This window comes from Hemicordylus capensis, chromosome 4 (genome assembly GCF_027244095.1).
Source record: "Hemicordylus capensis ecotype Gifberg chromosome 4, rHemCap1.1.pri, whole genome shotgun sequence".
Lineage (NCBI taxonomy): Eukaryota > Metazoa > Chordata > Lepidosauria > Squamata > Cordylidae > Hemicordylus > Hemicordylus capensis.
The window spans coordinates 258,346,537-258,361,063 of NC_069660.1; positions in this window are offsets into that span (position 1 = coordinate 258,346,537).

Here is a 14,527-nt window from a genome sequence, read left to right on the forward strand (position 1 = left end):
GTATCATATCTACTTTATATAGCAGAGTCAGGTTGGCTCTCTCCTTCTCAAACCGTTTGATAGTGGGATGATCAATCACGTTGGGACAGACTTTTTCTTTTCTAATTTCCCGTTGTGGAGTTCAAGATTCTTTACTGATTGCTATTGATGTCTGACGCCTAGTTTAGGACCCTTCAGATTTAACAAACACTACTGTATTTTTCCTTCATTTTGGTTTTGAAGGATAGACTTTGTATGTAAACTTGTTTGGTCTTGTTGGAGTCTCAGAGATGTAACCTTTCTGTTTCTACTTGTAATACTAATAAAAGCATTTAAATAAAATAAAATAATAATAATAATAATAATAACACAGGGTTTTGATGAGAGGAAAATAGCTTTGTTCCCTCCCCACATCTGTGAATACACTATTTTAAATTAAAAATAACCATATAGACTCTGGCAAATTAGATTGCATATCCAGAGTTGTCATCACTTGAATTAGCTTCAGAAACTCAATTTGTTCCTTGCCATTCGCACCTCTTCCTCGGCAGCTTTATTCAGCCTGTAATCTCTGCTCTGCTGTTCAAACAAAATGGGAGCAAAAGGCCCAGCTGTTTGCTCCTTAAAATTACAAGGATATTGTGGGTACAAAGCCAGCTCAGAAGGATATTGGTGATCTTTCTGAGGGAGGATGGCTTTGCACATGACCAAACAAGCAGGCTTCTGCCCAGTGGGATGAAACAGCTTGATGGTGTTTCATCTCACCATCAACTTGACCTTTACCACTCCACGGTTTGACCTTAACCACTCCACAGTTTGAGCTTAACCACTCCACAGTTCTTTCAACTCTGAAAAACTCTTGATGCTGACACTGTTGTTGGAAGACATTGTACTCAGTCAGTAAATTTTATAGTTTTTAAGCCTAGATGTACCTGCCCCAATAGCCATCATCACCACAAAACAGCTTCAGCTGGAAGCGAACAGCAGTGAAATGAAGCCCTTTTTATTGGGTATCAACTTTGAGACATTTTGAACATGGAGATAACTACCCTTTAAATGCCCGCTAAGCATCAGTTCACTCGAAAGTTGGTTACATGAAGAGGACGCTGAATTTGGGCTCAGCTTATTGCCCCCACACCAGAAGACAGGAGGCAATAAAGACACCAAATAACCATATGGAAGGAAAAGACCACAACTTTATTAACTCAGATTATTGGGACTGTGACAGGCGTGCTTCCCCTCCCCTTAGCAGGGGAGGCCAGGAAGAAAATGTATTTAAATTCCTTAGTAAGTCCAAGTTGGGCCCAAAGAAAGTCCAGCTTCCCAAAGAAAGTCTGACACCTGATGCTGCAGAGCTGCTGGAACTAAATGGGTACAATCTTGATCAGCAATTTGGTTAAAAAACCCCTGGGAGTCTAATGTAAAAGCAGAATAGGACAATACATTTGTATTATATCCAAGCTGAAAGATGGATTTTTCTTCTGCAGGCTCCCTTTGAAATCATGTGCATCTGCCACATAAGAAAGGGGGGAACTAATTTTGATAGAATCCGTTTCTTCCCCCTTCCCCATTTTCCTTCTTTCCTTTATGCCTCTATCTCTTTCACAGAAACTGAAAGACTGATTAGTTTCTGAATGTTCCATCCACTCCTGACAATACTCTTTCTGTGCACTTCCTGTAAGGGGTTTTTCTTGTTATATCCCACTGGGATATTTCTCACAAATATGCAGCAAGCTCCATCTCATAGGTAATCCACACTATAATGTAGGTATTTGGGCAAGAAAAAGTCTGAGTATAGTAACCATCGTTATTCATACTGTGCTCATTAGAGCAATTCTCACTTGAGAAAGTTCCAGCAGAAGACGGATTTAATAAAAACTTGGCAAGGCAGTCGAAAGCTTTGCATGCACAAACAACCTAAGGACCCCATCATTCTTTGCATGCAATAAAACACAACTGAACAACTCTAATTTGTCATCAAAATATAATATGCAAGTGCCTGTATAGGAAATTACCTTAATCTCCCAGGAACAGGATAAGGTGTTAACAAAAGGGCTATCTCCTCGGCTCTATATTTTCAACTCCACCTTGAGACATTTTTCTAACTCTTTTATCCAGAGTTTTATCACATTCACAGACAAAATTGATTTTATGCATCATGGGTATCTGAAACTAGGCAAACAGATCACTGCCAATTATGGCCAATTAATTGCTTAATTGACGATATGGTGAACTTCAGCGGGGAGGGAGGGAGAAGGTGAGAATGCAACAATATATGGCTGTTCACATGAGCAGCCATACCCAGGCTTGCACAGTCCTACCTGGGTCGGGCTGCTCATGTAAAGTGCTAGGAATGAGGTTGATCCCATTGTTGTCCTGCCAGGTAGCCCAAGATTCCACCCCCCCCCCCGGATTTTACCCAGGTAAAAGGACACAAGAGAGCCCTTCTCCCTGGGTCCCTGGTCATGTGTCTGCTTGGACTGCAGGCAGCCCAAGCATAGGGGCATAGTGTCCATTGGACAAGAGGGGACAATTGCCCCTGGCCCACAGGGTCTGGAGGGCTCTCAAGACCTCTCAGCCAGTTCCCCTTGCCCTGCTCACCCTCTCTCCTGCTCTCCTGCTTGCCCTCCTGTTTGCTGGCTGGGTGAGCTAAGCAGCTTACTGTAGGGATGTGCAAATAGGTTCAACATTCGAGAAGTTGGACATCAAACCTTTTTGGTTCGAAGGTTAGAGGTCAAACCAAACAATCCGCTGTTTGGTCCGATCCCGGACCAAACACCCCCGACTGTTCGCGGGTTCACGGACCTCTTTTTTTAGAAATCTTTTTTACCGTATCCCCCTCGGGGGAGTTCCTGGAGGTGAGGGGATGGGGGGTCCATGGAGGTTCCCCCTCCCCCTGCCGGCTCTCTTTATTCCCCCCTCCGGCTGGTTTGGCCAGCTCTTCGGACGTTTTTTGGCCTTTTCCCCTCAGCGCGGCCGATGGGAGGGGGGGAAGTCCACAAACCCCTCCAGACCAAACGAAGCCAGGGAGGTTTGAGGGGGTGCTGGACCGAACTGGCCTGGTTGGGTTCGAGTCCAGTCTGGACTCGAACCCAACTGGGCCAGCTGGTTCCATGCACATCCCTAGCCTACTGCGGTGCTTCTTCTGCTGAGCCGCTGCTTCCATGCCTGCACCTGCGTATTCCATGGCACAGGGCACGTGATGTGTTTTGTCTCAGCCTCTATGGAGTCTGGAGATGCGCAAGAGGAGCTCCCGGCATGCACACAGCTGCCCGCCTGCCTGCCTGTGTGTGGCTGCTGCACCCTTCTTGCCTTGGAGCAACTGACCTTACTCCTGCTGTTTTGAGGCTTTAGTCTTCTTCCTGATTTGGTGTGTTGAGAGCCAATTGGTGGGGGAGGGGGGACAGGGGCCAGTTTGGGTGGTGGCGCACAACCTGAGGTGAGTGAGCAAGTGAGCGTTTCTTCCATGTTGCCTGGGAAGAGCGGGCTTCTTTCTGAGGAGCCCCTGGCTGCCATCCCACCACTCCATCCTCCTGCTTCTTGCTCTTCCTGTCACTGTTTCTTGGGGAGAGCTTTGGGCGTGCCATGTTGGGCGACACAGTTGAGGCCATGAATTTTGCTGTTGGGCACAGCAAGTGGGAGACTCATGAGGAGACCCCTGGAGGGGAGGCAAAAAGCCGCCTCCCGGCTCCCGGGGTCTCACCAGCATGCCCTGCATGCTCACGTAGGGCATGCTGGAGCTTCCGGGGGCTGATCGGCCCCTGCTCCCCCAGCTCCTGCTGGCTCCGTCACAGAGCCAGCAATCGTGTGGGTGGCCAATCTGGCCACCCAGGGCTCCCGCCCTGCTCGTGTGCGGGGAGAGCGGGCTTAGCCCACTTTCCCCACTTAGCTCCCCAAACCGGGTCTCACTAATCGTGAGACCCAGCTCTATATCATGTACTCCACTTTTAAGTCCATGGGAGAACTGGGCTAGTCATGGGGCTGGTTTCATGACCCGCTGCTGAGTAAAAGAAGGCGCCAGGCACCAAGCCCCATGTGCACTCTCAATAAGTGGCCATGTACCAGCAAAAAGCAAGGGAGGAAGAGGGGGAAGTTGTTGCGTGCTAGCTGTGGCCTGGGTAGGTCAATGGTGGCCAACCCAAATTATGGATCCAGCACTGTGTCATGGGTGTGGGAAAAGCATGTCCCATGCCCTACCCAGATCATGGCTAGCACACAATCACTTCCCCTCCTCCTACCTCAATTTTGGCTAACATACAATCATTTCTCAGGAGTGCACACAGGGCTTAGAACCTGGCCAGACACTCCTCCTGCCCAGCTGTTGGTCATGAGACCAGCCCATGATCTCTAAGTCTACCCTATTCCACGAGGTTGTGGTGAGGATTAAATGGCAGAGGGAGCAGAACCATGTATGGTTTCCTGAGCTCCATGGAGGAGGGTGGGATATAAACAACACTCATACATTTAGGACTTTAAAGACAAGAATCAGAGCTTTGAATTGGGGAAATTTAATTGGCAGCTGTCTCAGCTGCTTCAAAGTAAGTGAGACATGAGAATATTGTCTGCACCGCTCATAGCAGCATAGGAAGCTGCCTTCTACCAAGTCAGAGCATTGGTCCATCTTGCTCAGTATTGTCCACACTGACTGTCAGTGGCTCTTCAGGGTTTCCAGCCCTCGCTGGAGCTGTCAGTGATTGAACCTTCTGCATACAAATACAAATACAAATACGATGAATATTTATATACCACTCTTCAACCAATGTCACCAAAGGAGTAGAGATAGATAGATAGATAGATAGAGAGAGAGAGAGAGAGAGAGAGAGAGAGAGACTCCCTGTCTCCCAAAGGGCTCACAATCTTTAATAATAATAAAAGTGAATATAAGCCCACCACTAGAGGGATGCTGTGCTGGGGATGGATAGGGCCAGTTGCTCTCCCCCTGCTAAATAAAGAGAATTGCCACTTTTGAAAGGTGCCTCTTTGCTCTTTTAGCAGGGGTTAGGGTGCAAAGCAGATGCTCTCCCACTGAGCCACGGCCCCTAGTCAAGCAGTCTGTGACATCCTGCACTAGCTGAAGTTCCCAAGTGATGCCTCTTGAGTTGAGAACAATGTGAGCACCCTGTTAGGTCTGATCCTACAGAATAAGTTTTTGTTAAAAAAAAACCAGTGCTTGCAGTATACAACCCAGCCATCAAAAATGATAGCTGAAATTAGCAAAAGAAGGTAATTCTACTTCTGTCAGGTATTCTGCCACCCTTTCCATGGAGATGAGAAAGGTCAGGGCTCTTTAAAAAGTTGTCTGCCAAAACTTTTCACTGGCACATCTGCTGCCATGGAAACTGTATGAGAGGCTGCTGTTAGCAACAGCATAAAAGTTAGAAGTTGCTCATCAGTTTCTGCTGCGACAATCAACTATGAGAGGTGCAGATTATAGTCTACTACAGTGATCTTCAAAACCACATTATTGTCCTTTTAAGACAGGGAGCACATCCAGTGCATAAGCGGCTTCTATTTTACAGGCATAGAAGTGCTGGGCTAAGATTGGGGAGGGTTGATAGGCATTTGATAGGCCCATTTAGTTTAGGTAAGGTGTAAATACTGCATCCCAACATTATAAGCCCAGAACATTCTGTCAGTCCTTCTGTCAGTCATGCAATCCAAACCATCCATCCACTTTGAAATTCAGTATGGAACAACCAGGTCACTACCTGTCAAAATTCAATGCAGAACCATTGGGAAAGTCTTGAGATAGAGCAGATTGAAAATAGACCCTTGTTTTTCACTCATAAATGTCCTAAATTCAGCCAAGGGTAATCTCCCTTTCATTCTTTTTCTTGTCCGTTTAAATATATCAAAAATTGGGGCTTATAGAATAACACATAATTTTGTTGTTTGGGGACAAAAAACCGATTGCAAATTTCTCAAATTATTAGCCTCTGGAGCCTCTATTATACAGTAACAGGGTAATCAACTGAAGATAAACTTATGACACATATCAATTGGCCTGATTGATTCTTCCCAACAGCAACCTTTCCCTTTAAGAAAGATGGCTGATGCCTATGTTTCTCCTTAGCAACGTGGACCAACTGAGCCATCATAGCTAGCCAAACTGTGTCTTTTAACTTCACCATTGTTCAGAGCCTTTTTTGTGTCTTCAGCAGCTGCCTAACAGGACACTCCTTTGTATGTCTACTCCAGAGTAATGTTAATGAATGGGAAATAATAGGGAAGTATATGTAACAGAGGGGGAATGGGAAAACCTTTTTAAAATGGTGGTGGTGGGATTGGAACAATCCCTGTTAAACATATAGAAGGGGGAATGGAAGGATCCTTTTTAGAAATTCACTATTCATAATTGGGGGAGGGCTTTCATCTGCTCTGAACTGCCCACTCGCATGCAATTTAAATACTATATGATTTAGTATTGTGTGAGGGGGTGGTTCAGGAGATCCCGCCACTTCCACCATATCATTATGAGAAAGGGAACAGTATGCCAGAAGCAGGACATGCATGTTCATGTCCCATATGTGGTAGGTGGGACCAATCTGACATATCATCCAAACTGGTCCTTTGTGTGATTATAGAACCAAGCAGGCAAATCCCTATGTTAGTCCAGAGAGAAGCAGAGACTGTGGCCTAGAGCCTATTGACTGGGGTACCTGTTGGTTGGTCTGCAGGCCCAAGACACAAGTGAAGAGTTTCCACAGCACCCGCAAGAGGAACCACAGAGGGCTGAGGGCAGAAAGGATTAAAATATCGGCCAATAATGTGTTTGTGACTTTTCACTGTGCAATGATCAGCTTCACATGACTGCTGGCAAATTTGTATGTGGGGGAAATGTTGGGGATATGTTGCGAACTAAGAGTGTACACTCCTGTGGGTGTGATATCCAAACATGCCCAAGTCCAGTTTCCGAGATTCTCTGCCTAGCATTCTCCCAAATTCTTCCTGACTTACATAGCCAAAATTTGAAGTCAGATAGAGCATGTTGGGAGAATGTCAGTTGGAGAGCTCAGGAATCAGGTTTGACATCATGCCATGGCTGCAGGAGAGCAAGCTCTTGGTTCCTAACATATCTCCATCATTTCCCCTACTTACAAACTTAACAGTGAACTTGTAAAGTCCCCTTGTGACTCTCTCTTTGAGAGCTTTTTTCAGTGCAGTGTCCTGTCTTTGGAGAGGTACTGAAGGATCTATAGCTTCTGTAACACTTGTACATTTGTACATTCTATAACACTTTGCTATACTCACAGTAATACACCGCATTTATAAATCTTCAAGCAAAATGCTTACACTTACAATAAACATCACATTTTATCTTTTAAGTTCTCCATAAATTTCTTGCATCAGTTTGCTCACTTCATAGTTATCCAAGGCTTGCAAAGGCTTGCTTGTTAATGCCAGAAGGTAAGATATAGATATCTTATAATAGATCTCTATTATAAAATAGAAATATTTTAAATAAATAAATAAATAAAAAGATGCTGTCTGGTATCCTAACACAGTGGCAGCACAACAAGAATCTACCACCAAGCATGAGGAAGATCTTACCAAATCCTCAAATAATTTCCATCTGAAACAGAGGAAGCTGTCTTCTACCAAATCAGATCATTGATCCATCTAGCTCAGTATTGTCTTTACACACTGGCAGTGGCTTCTCCAAGGTTGCAGGCAGGAGTTTCTCTCAGCCCTATCTTGGAGATGCCAGAGAGGGAACTTGGCATGCAGGGAGGGAAATCTGTGTGCAATCATGCAGATGCTCTTCCCAGAGGAGCCCATCCCATAAGGGGGATATCTTATAGTGCACACATATGTAGTCTCCCATTCAAATGCAAACGAGGGTTGACCCTGTTTAGTAAAGGGGACAATTCATGCTTGCTAATGAAGACCAGCTCTCCTCCTCCATCTGGATTCAGCTTGGGTGACCCATCATGCCAGGCTGTACTAGTCTGGGGCCCACACAGCACCAGTCTTTAAAGGATGATTCACATTACTCCTTTTCACATGGCAATGGGAACTATTATCTAGTCATAGAGGTCATTCACACAATCGAAAACTGTGTTCTACCTGGGTTTGGGAACTGTGTGTACTCCCAATTTTTGATTGTGTGGAATCAAGGTTAGAGGAAAACCTGGGTAGCTTTTCCTCCTACCTTGCTTCCACACAATCACTTCTACCCAGGTTTTCCTCTAAACTTGCTTCCACACAATCAAAAATTGGGAGTACACACAGTTCCCAAACCCAGGTAGAACACAGTTTTCGATTGTGTGAATGACCTCATAATCAAAGACGTTTCTGTTCTGTGTTGTTGCTCCTCCTGCCTGCATGAGACTTTCAACGGTTGCAGGCAGTAAGTAACCTTCAACTGAAGAAGCATTACAGCCACTGTTGTACCCACCAGAACTTAAAATCAAGCTTGATAGTCCCATATTATTTCTTTAACATCAATAGTGCAACCTAACCTAAGGTCAAGTCGTTGGAGTGCCAAATCATCCAATTTAAAATTGTGTTTATTCAATGAAATAAACAAACAACAACTTCAAGTGCTTTGTTCCTAAACCCATGAAAAAGGCACTTCTAAACAAGTACCCAGCAATGATGTTTCTCTGTTGTTCAAAATGAGATAGCTGTATAGTTCATCATAACTAAGTGTAGAGGCTCAGCAGTAAAACAGTGGGGCGATTCTCACAATCAACAAAAATCGGGCTAGGAGAGCCTAGCCCAATTTTTGTTGGTTGTAAGAACCACCGGGCTCGCAGCCGAGCCCGGTGGTTCTGGAACGGCTAAACCGCTCGAGAACCCCTGCTAAAAAGCAGGTTTGCGGAGCGAGCGCTCCAGTAAACCTGCTTTTTAGGCTCTTGAGTAGCTGCAGCATGGCTTCGCGCTGTGGCTACTCACGAGTAGACCCCTGGCCGGGAGTTGAAAAGCTGACTCCTGGCTCTGGGGGTCACTCCAATATGCCCTGCACACTCGGGCAGGGCATACTGGGGCTTGCGGGGGCCGCATGGCCCCCGCTCCCTCCACCAGCTCCGTCACTGAGTCGGCCATTGTGTGGGCAGCCGATCCGGCTGCCCAGGGCTCCCTGCCCGCTCATCTGCTTAGCTTAGCCTGTTCTCCCCACAGTTTTTACAGAAGAGGGTCTCACGGATCGTGAGACCCGCCTCAGTATCTAATGTCAAATTATAGTTTGTGAGCCACTGAGGCTCTACACACGATCAGTGTGTAGGGGTTCTGCAGGGAGAGCGGGCTTGACCCACTCTTCCCCCAGATGAGCAGTAGCTCATTGCTGGGTGGATGATCTGGCCACCCAGACAAGTGGTGGCTTCAGTCAGGTGCTCCCATGCCCAGCCGCAGCTCGCTTGGGAGCTCTGGGGAAGAGGAATGCTGCCGCATGGTGCCCTGGCCCCCAGAGCCCCAGAAATGCACCACATGAGTGCACAGTCATCCCTCCTCCACCCCACCCCGAGTGTGTCTGCCACAGCTGCAAGCAGCCACGGATGACACCTTATTACAAAAACAAGGTTAACAGAGCACTCACTCCATTAACCCATTTGGGGGAGGAGTATTTAGGTGGACTAGCCACCGTTGAACCACCAGGCTCGCCCACGATTCTCATGATCAATGGAAACCGGGCTGGGCTCCCTTAGCCCAGTTTCCATCGACCGTGAGAATAGCCCCTTCTTTGTTCCAGAGGCTGGATGTTTAAGAAGGCTGGCTCCCATACTGCACAGTGAACCACTGGTCCAAGCAAGAGCTGTGCCTGCTGCTTCTGAGCTGCTCTGTGCCCTGCCCATACTGTTTGCAAAGGCAGGGCTGCTCCATGGCTACTAAGGAGTGTGCCGCTATACTTGCAATAGTCCTGCCATTCAGAGTGCTTGAAGTAGCGTCACCAGTGCAATGACAGACTCCTTAGTAGCCATGGAGCAGTTCTGCCTTCCCAAACAGCGTGGTTGGGCTGTAGGGTAGCACGGAAGCAGCAAGCACACCTCTTGCTTGCCACAGGGTGGCAGTATGTGGGCAATGAACTTTAAAAGGAAAACATGCGTAACAAAGGCGTAGTTTTAAACTCTGGTTGGTAGATAGTTTCAGTCTTTATATATGGAGGTGGGGAAAGACCCATGTTTATTTTAATAGTTGTTGCTCTGGTTACCTTAAGAGGCTAGCTTTAGATAGCTTGTTTGGTTTTATCCGCTTTGATTCTTCTATCTCATGATAGCAGACACTCTCCCTTCATTTCTGCAATCTTTCTTTTTAAAGAAATACTTCTTGGAGTTCTGGGTTCAGTTTCATATGATGGCTTTTTCAAAGGAGTTTTAGACACAGGTAGGCCCGGTTCAGATGTACAAGTTAGCTGGAATTAAGCATGTCTGAGGTTTCGGTTCCTAACTCCTAATTGCGCTGCAGATGTTCACCAAATCGTGGCCAGCCAAACTCCAATGGAAGGAGAGGGGGAAAGCCCTTCCCTGCTACCCAGACACTCAGGCACATCCCCGCAGCTTCTATGACTGGAGTTTGGAATAGGCACAAAACCGTGGTTATAGTTGAGTCAGCATCTGGGTGTTACGCTTCGGGATTAAAATCTCAGTTGACAGTAACTCAAGGTTCCAAATGGAATTTGGTGAGGCAAACCAGAGTTAGCTTTTGGCCCATAACCATGGTTTTGGATGTACTGCAATTACAAACTTGGCCAGCTATAACTGTGGCTATCCTTTACATCTGAATTCAGCCTTAGAGTGACTAATTGGGTTTTGCAAATAAGTGCTGTTTCCTATGCTGGTTTCATTGCAAAGAACTGTTTGCAGACAGAGAGCACGCACAAACACACCCCTCCTACACTGCTAATCCAGTACTGAAGCTCTTCTCACAGTCCGTAAGAAGAGCTTCTTTGGGGTCTGTGGGGAGAGCGAGCTTAGCCAGAGCAGGCTTAGCTGGATCAGCCGCCCACATGATTGCTGGCTCCGTCACGGAGCCGGTGGGGTGGCGGGGATCAGGGACAGGCCAGCCTCCAGAAGATTCAGGATGCCCCGTGTGAGAGTGCAGGGCATCCTGGAGAGACCCCCAGGGATGGGAGGCTGCTTGCAGCCTCTCAGTTGGGGGTCTACTTGTATGTCGCCGCATGCTGTGGCAACACACAAGCAACAAAATGAGGTTAACAGAGTGCTCGCTTCGTTAACCTCATTTAAGGGGAGGGTGTTTTAGGTGGGCTAGCCAGCTTGGGGGCATCGGACTCACTCATGAGCCCAGTGGTTCCCACAATCAATGGAAAGCAGAATAAGCAACCTTTGCCCACTTTCCATTGATCGTGGGAATAGCCTCAGTATGATCTAATAGGCCAGGTCATAGCCATTCTCTCTCTTGACATGTAATAACCAAACAGGGACACCACCCCACAGCAGCGAATTTGAAGAAGCCAGATAGACAGCTATCCAAGAATCACATTACAGCAGGTGCCCTCGTTTGGCTGAAGCCTTGCAAGCAGGATCATTAAGCCAGTCATTCTCAGCACATTATCACCCTTCGGCTGCTGCGACTTTGAGGTGTGTAACAAGAACAAATGCAAGAACTGAATGTATTCCTGGCATGAAAATGCAGCAGTGAGAAACCTGCATTTTCTTCTATTGTGCAATTTAGAGATACTGGAGCTTCTCCATTAACAGAAGGTGGCAACCCTAATTTGAAAAGAGCAGTCATTACAGCTTTCTACAGTTGTGTGGTTTACTGAAGATTGAGAGAGAAGCTGTAAATTCAGGTTACTTACTACTGTTTGTCTATGAGAAAAGGAATTCCAAGGTATGTCGCCGCTTTTCTGCACAGTGTACATTACATAATTCACAGGTCACTTATTTAGGGCTGGAAAAGAACCCTTCAACACTGCCCACACTCCTTACTCTGACCATGCCCCAATGTAGATGCCAGCATCAAGGAACTGGGCCAGCTTGGTCAGTTCTATCCAAGCTCCCTAGCATGTCACTTTGGCCTTCTCACTTCTCCTGCTACTTACCTTCTAAGTGGGTGTGGACCCAAGCCTGTAACCATCCTAAAAAAACAAAAAAAAAATGGGTGGGGGGATTGCACAAGTCAGGGGAGGCAGGTTATAAAATGTTTAGTGAAAACACCCAGGTTGGCCGGGAAGGAAAGGGAATTTTTTGGTGTGGCAGGTACACACCATGCCACCAGCTGGCCACGGGCCTGCGTGCTCAGAAAATAAGCAAAAAGAAGAAGAGAGAAGGAGGAGGCTGCATGCAAGGCCCTGCCTTCACCCTCTCCCACTGCTTACCTTCTGAGTGGGGAAAAGGCATATAGTCCTTCCTCCCCAACACCACTTCCTTATCTAAATTGCCCCCTGAATCTGCTATTAGCCCTTCAGTGAAAAAATACATGCATCTGTGTTCTGCTCTGGGACTAATAGCAAATTGGGAATGGGGATTCCTCCTGTCACTTCTGTCCATACAGAGTTTTTGTGACAATATAAAAGCCTGCATGACCTGTTAATGAGAGGCAAGAGTGGAGTGAGTGTACATATCGCAATACCGCTTTCAAACTACTTCATCTCTGTGTAGAACACTGTGATCTGTCTCCACTCTTTTTAAAAATCTCATACTCTTCTTTGTTAATACTTTCTATGTGCCTCAGCCAAGTCCTGCAAAACCCTGGCTCAAATTAAGCCGAGTGTGTAGGCTTCCAGAAATAAGTTCCCTAAGGTAAAGCATTAATCTCTAAGATATTGATAGCTGGTGGTAATTTCCTAGTGAGTGGGGGAAAGGAGTAATAACATAAGAACAAAGGAATAAGGGTTATTGCCGCACAAGACTTTGCATTCCACTCTGACTGCTTGTTAGGACATTCTTCTATGCAACGGCTTGCTGATTAAAAGCTCATTTGTCTACCTATCATTACTACTTTTCTACTGTAATTTAATCAGGACTTCAGAAGTGTCATGTCCATTTCCCCCTACTGGTATTAATTCAGAAACACTGGTTTCCAAGAGATAAATCTTGCTGCCTGTCGGTTGCCTAGGGATCTAGCTTACACAACTAAATTCAGAAAGGAATGATTTTCTCCTCTCTCTCAGAATGTACTATCTTTTCTTCTGCCTTTCTTGGCAACCATATTTAGAATGATGAGTGAGTCTCAAAGGAGACCAGTGCAGACACACTGGTGCAGGAGCTGAAGAAACCTGGCACAATTTTATAAAGCTAAGCGGGAAAGACTATGTACCCCCCAATTCTTGTCCCCTTTCCTGCTCCCAAGCAGTGTGGTCTGGAGGAAAAGAGCCAAGTATTCTAATCCAGAAGTGGTTCCAGAGAGGCATCCTGCCAATTTCATGTAGCCAAACAATGGTGAGAAGTGTTCTAAGGAAACAGCTGAAGGGTGCTGTCCACAAAGTGATGCTGAGTTAACATGGGAGCATACAAATGATAAACATCCACACACAGAGGCGGGTCTCACAATCCGTGAGACTTGCTTTTTTAGAAACTGCAAGGAGAGCGGGCTAAGCCCACTCTCCCTGCAGACGAGCCGGCAGGGGGCCCTGGGCAGCCGGATCGGCCGCCCACACAGTTGCCGGCTCTGTGACGGAGCCGGTGGGGGGTGCGGGAGGGGGGGCCATGTGGCCCCCGCAAGCCCCAGTATGCCCTGCGTGAGCGCACAGGGCATACTGGGGAGACCCCCGGAGCCAGGAGGCAGCTTTTTGCCTCCCCGCCGGAGGTCTACTCATGAGTAGGCACGGCGCAGAGGCGCGCCATGGCTACTCATGATTGTAAAAAGCAGATTTGCGGAGCGCTTGCTCCGCAAACCTGCTTTTTACCAGGGGTTCCAGAGCAGGTGACCTGCTCCAGAACCACCAGGCTCGGCTGCGAGCCCGGTGGTTCTGACGATCAGCAAAAATCAGGCTAGCGGAGGCTAGCCCGATTTTTGCTGATCGTCAGAATACCCCCACAAAGACACCCATCTTTTCACATACCTTAACAGATCTGAAAATGTTTAGGGGTCTAAATGTTTTCACACCCTTTTCAAAGGGGTGCCAGAGAAAGAGGGAATGTGTTGTCATTGTTGAGGCTTCCAGGCCAATATTTCCTCACTCAAGTTCAGAAAATTAATTGGTTCCCCGGCCAATCTACCACATGTATGCCCCCATGCTAAATCAGCACTGTTTTGTGAAAAGAGGTCTGATTCCCTTCTTAGAGTGCACGTGGAGTAAAGAAGCCTGCAAGACGTTCTTCACTCCGTGCTCCAGCTGATACCCCTCCTAGTCATTCATTTGCAGGATGGGCTGCCACAGTGGGTAGGCTCTGCTTCACAGGTTGTTTTCAAATAGAAGCTGGGCAGCATCTGTCAGGATTGCTTTCGTAGTTTCCTACACTGAAGAGGTAGGACTAGAAGACTTCCAAGATCCCTTCCAGCTCTAACATCCTATGATGCTGTGACTTGTTTCATCATGTGCTTTCTCTTCCATGGACACATGGGGTTGAAGACATCTCTGAAAAATCATTCATCACCAATGGTTGCAGGCTTCCGCTGATTCCATTCAGCTTTTCTTACATGCTGT